Here is a 5,367-nt window from a genome sequence, read left to right as displayed (position 1 = left end):
CACACTGTCAACACAAGACCCATCACAGGTTAATTACTATACCGCACTAAGTCAAAATAATTCTCTCTCTATCTCTCAATAAATCAAAATAATTCTCTCTATCTCTCAAAAAACCAAAATAATTCTCTCTCTATCTCTCACTTAATCAAAATAATTCTCTCTCTCTCTCAATAAATCAAAATAATTCTCTCTCTCTCTCTCTCTCTCTCTCTCAGCAGAATTGTTTGACCATACCAGGATTATTATTATTCTTTCGTTAGTTTATTAATACCATGTTAACATCTCTAAAAATACGAGCAGATATTTTCTAGTGAATTAAGTTTTAATTGGCCGAAAAAAAAAGGATAAATTTCAAGGCCATGACGTTTATTAAAGTAAATATATGTTGATTTATATTTACTGTATATAAATGTTATTTAAAATTAGTGTATATAATAATGGGTAGTAATTTTATCCAGTTTGTGAAATGGGTACCTAACCTAACCTAACCTAACCTAACCTAACCTAACCTAACCTAACCTAACCTAACCTAAACTAACCATACGCCAACCTAACCTAACCAGACCCAAACCTAACCTAACCCAACCCATCAAACACTAACCTAACCAAACCCAACACAACCTAGTTTAGCTTAATCTAACCTAACCTAGGCTAAGTTAGGAATCAATTAAATGAACTAAGCAAAATGACCTAACCTAACATAACCTAGATTAAGTTACGTTAGATAAGGTTGGGTTAGGTTAAGTTAGGTTGGATTGGGTTTGGTTAGGTTAGTGTTTGATGGGTTGGGTTAGGTTAGGTTTGGGTCTGGTTACGTTGGATTGGGTTAGAGTTTGTTTTAGAGCCCATTTCACGAAGTTGGCAAATTGACTGCCTATTTGTCACAGCATTAACGTCTGCATATTAAGCAGTCAGACACAATAACCTCTGGGGTTGTTGTGAGCGAGGGCTATTGACTAGTATATTAGTGTGTGTGTTATATTAGTGTGTTTGTTATATTAGTGTGTTTGTTATATTAGTGTGTTTGTTATATTAATGTGTTTGTTATATTAGTATTTGTTTATTAATGTGTTTGTTATATTAGTGTGTTTGTTTGTTATATTAGTGTGTTTGTTATATTAATGCTTTTGTTATATTAGTGCAGTGCTATTCAACCATTTTATGTAGTCGTCCACTCCTAGTGATAACACTTAAAAAGCCATCCACCCTAAGTGGTAACCAATACTTGTTAAAAGAGAGAACAGCAGCTTCACATGTATTTATTTACCATTTTGTTTTGTAATATAATTGAATATATAATTTTCCCATCAGAACAAAATTACCTTTATAAAACTAATCAAATGAAAATAATAAATTAAAGAATCATAGGTATAATTATGAATGTTTTGGTGATTCAGTGGCTTGGCTGCATTTGTACTTTATCTGCTATCAACTGAAATCTTGGCATCAGGAGACTTTCGAGTGCTCCACGCATGAGGGGATCCACATTAAAAAGTGTGTTCCTTTTCTTTGATTTGATTAAAACTAAAGCTGAGAAGCCTCGCTCACCCAGATATGATGATGGCATCTGCACGAACATGGTTGTCGCCTGCTCGGCCAACTTCTTGTATTCTGCAATATCCAGCAGTGTAACCTAGAAATCCTTGGTGTGTACGAATGTTTTGAAGGGTGTTTTTTTTAGCGTAATCCGTCCGGAGCTCCAGAATGGTTTTAACTCCAACATCAGCAAATGGATTAAGAACCCACATGTTGGCGTTCAGGTGTTCGCTGTTCAGGTGTTCGCTCTCACTCTCTGGGAAATACGCGTTGAGGTTTTCCTGAATCAAGGTAAGGTGATTGACAACCAGACGGACATGCACATCTTCAGTGTTTCCTCTTCCGCTGCCTGCACCCCGTGTTCCCAGCCACATTCTCTCATAAACTTATCAACAGTCGAGAAATCCGACAGATTGTTCTTTTCTACGTCGGCTCTCCACTTTTACACCTTCAGTTTGAATCCATTTATTTTCCTCATTGCTGTGAAAATATCCCGACCTTTGCCCTGGAGACTGATGTTGAGTTTTTTTAAATGATCAAAAACTGAGGCCATGTATGACAACTTTGCCAGCGAAAAGTTATCTTGACATTTGACTTCCATGGGGTTTACTTTCTCTGTGAAGAAGACACAACTGTTCTCTCAGTACAAGAGCACTGTTCAGAACCTTCCCCAGGGAAAACCACTGCGCCTCGGCCTGAAGGAGCAGTTTGGTGAAGTTGGCTTCCATATCTTTGCACAACTCACCGAGATGCTCAAATCATTCTTTTCATTGGCTGTTCCAACTCGCTTAGCAACAAGGGCCTCTCGGTGAATCACACAGTAAATTGAAACACAGGTGATACGAGTTGGATTTTCGTCGACATTAGTGATTGCTCCAACCACTGCCCTCGCACCATCTGTAGTGACGGATTTGCATTTCGACCATTCAATGCCCTCTTCACTCATAAAACAATTAAGTTTCTGGAAATGTCCTCCGCGGTTGTTTCAACCCCCAGTTGGAGGCAGCACAAATAGTGTTCAACTATGGTCTTAGACTCTAAATCCGTAAAACAACAGTACACAATCAACTGCGTTTCCCCTATCACATATGTTGTTTCATTTAGCTTCTTGGTATATCAATACAAGTAGTGTGTTTGTTATATTAGTGTTTGTTATATTAGTGTTTGTTATATTAGTGTTTGTTATATTAGTGTTTGTTATATTAGTGTGTTTGTTATATTAGTGTTTGTTATATTAGTGTTTGTTATATTAGTGTTTGTTATATTAGTGTTTGTTATATTAGTGTGTTTGTTATATTAGTGTTTGTTATATTAGTGTGTTTGTTATATTAGTGTTTGTTATATTAGTGTTTGTTATATTAGTGTTTGTTATATTAGTGTGTTTGTTATATTAGTGTTTGTTATATTAGTGTGTTTGTTATATAAGTGTGTTTGTTATATTAGTGTTTGTTATATTAGTGTGTTTGTTATATTAGTGTTTGTTATATTAGTGTGTTTGTTTTATTAGTGTTTGTTTATTAGTGTGTTTGTTATATTAGTGTTTGTTATATTAGTGTGTTTGTTATATTAGTGTGTTTGTTATATTAGTGTGTTTGTTATATTAGTGTTTGTTATATTAGTGTGTTTGTTATATTAGTGTGTTTGTTATATTAGTGTGTTTGTTATATTAGTGTTTGTTATATTAGTGTGTTTGTTATATTAGTGTGTTTGTTATATTAGTGTGTTTGTTATATTAGTGTGTTTGTTATATTAGTGTGTTTGTTATATTAGTGTGTTTGTTATATTAGTGTTTGTTATATTAGTGTTTGTTATATTAGTGTGTTTGTTATATTAGTGTTTGTTATATTAGTGTTTGTTATATTAGTGTTTGTTATATTAGTGTGTTTGTTATATTAGTGTGTTTGTTATATTAGTGTGTTTGTTATATTAGTGTGTTTGTTATATTAGTGTGTTTGTTATATTAGTGTTTGTTATATTAGTGTGTTTGTTATATTAGTGTTTGTTATATTAGTGTGTTTGTTATATTAGTGTTTGTTATATTAGTGTGTTTGTTATATTAGTGTGTTTGTTATTTTAGTGTTTGTTTATTAGTGTGTTTGTTATGTACCTAGTTCAGTACATCGTCCTCGAGTTACCATCACAATACAAATATATATAATGAATTTAACCCATAATATGAGAATTAGATTTAATGTGTCAGCTGTATTTAATATAATGTAATAGGGTTATATTGGCTGAAATAGATCTCTCTCTCTCTCTCTCTCTCATGACCACACCATACACATACACACATGACCACACCATACACACATGACCACACCATACACACATGACCACATCATATACAAACACATGCTGGCCACATCACTGATTTACTCAATTTATCTTTATCTGACACACAACTCCTTCACTTCCTCCATCCCTCCCTCACTTCCTCCATCCCTCCCTCACTTCCTCCATCCCTCCCTCACTTCCTCCATCCCTCCCTCACTTCCTCCATCCCTCCCTCACTTCCTTCATCCTTCCCTCACTTCCTCCTTACCACCTCCCTCTACCTTAAACACTAGAGCCAAAATATATATATAAATCTACCTTCCCCCTCTCCTCCACTCATCATCTCCCTCCCTTCCCCCTCTCCCCCTCCCTCCTTCCCCTCTCCCCCTCCTCCCCTCCCCATCTCCCACGTCTTACTACACACCATCACCCCACCATCAACATCTCTCCTCCCCTAGCTACTACATCACTCTTCTCTGTTGATCTTTCTTTGGTTTTGTCGTCATGTATAAATCATCGATAAACAAATGCCCATCAATCTCCCTGTTGTCTGTTGTCCTTAACCCCAATACATCCATCGGAAACACACACACACACACACACACACACACACACACACACACACACACACACTACGCTCTCAACCTCAGGCCCTCTCACCACCACGCTTGCTACCTTCATAACACGCTCCATCAATTTAATCCCCCGCCCTGTAGTTACCACAGACCACCATGTTCCCCCTATCTGATCGTAATATTAACACTGCTATATTTTTTCGCCTCAGTATATTCTCATCTCTCCTCCCCACCCCACCTACCCCTCCTCCATACTTCCCCTCGATACTTACAGGAAGTACTGTAGATACTTTATCCGGTCACCTCAAGTCTCTTTACTACTCCTACTACTACTACTACTACTACTACTTTACCCCGCCACCTTACAACAACTCCACCACCACCACTACTCCTTCACCTCACCACTCTTCACATTATCGAGTACCACCCTCACCTCCTCCTTCTCCCGGACATCCATCACAAAGTTCCTCTCCACTCCAAGTCAACCACTCGTCTCCCACCTAACCTAACCTAACCTAACCTAACCTAAACTAACCTGACCTGACCTAACCTAACCAGCCACTCGTCTCCCACCTAACCTAAACTAACCTAACCTAACCTGACCTGACCTAACCTAACCAACCACTCGTGACCCACCTAACCCAACCTAACCTAACCTAACCTAACCTGACCTGACCTGACCTAACCAACCACTCGTGTCCCACCTAACCTAACCCTAACTTCTTCTTTAAGCTAACCTAACCTAACCTGACCTATTCTTCCTAACCAACTACTCGTATCATTACAACCTCGAACCTTACATTCAACACCCTCTTCCAGGTATAAAGCCTTCCCCCTCTTCCAGGTGTAAAGTCTTCCCCCTCTTCCAGGTGTAAAGTCTTCCCCCTCTTCATCTACTCTTCCTAGTTCCTCCCCTCTCACCTATCTCACTTTTACCTGACTGTAGAAGGTGTGTGTGCGTGTGTGTGTGTGTGTGTGTGTG

The sequence above is a fragment of the Homarus americanus genome, unplaced genomic scaffold (assembly GCF_018991925.1).
Source record: "Homarus americanus isolate GMGI-L3 unplaced genomic scaffold, GMGI_Hamer_2.0 scaffold31037, whole genome shotgun sequence".
Classification (NCBI taxonomy): Eukaryota; Metazoa; Arthropoda; class Malacostraca; order Decapoda; family Nephropidae; genus Homarus; species Homarus americanus.
The sequence above is the reverse complement of the archived record's forward strand: the minus strand, read 5'-3'. Positions refer to the sequence as shown.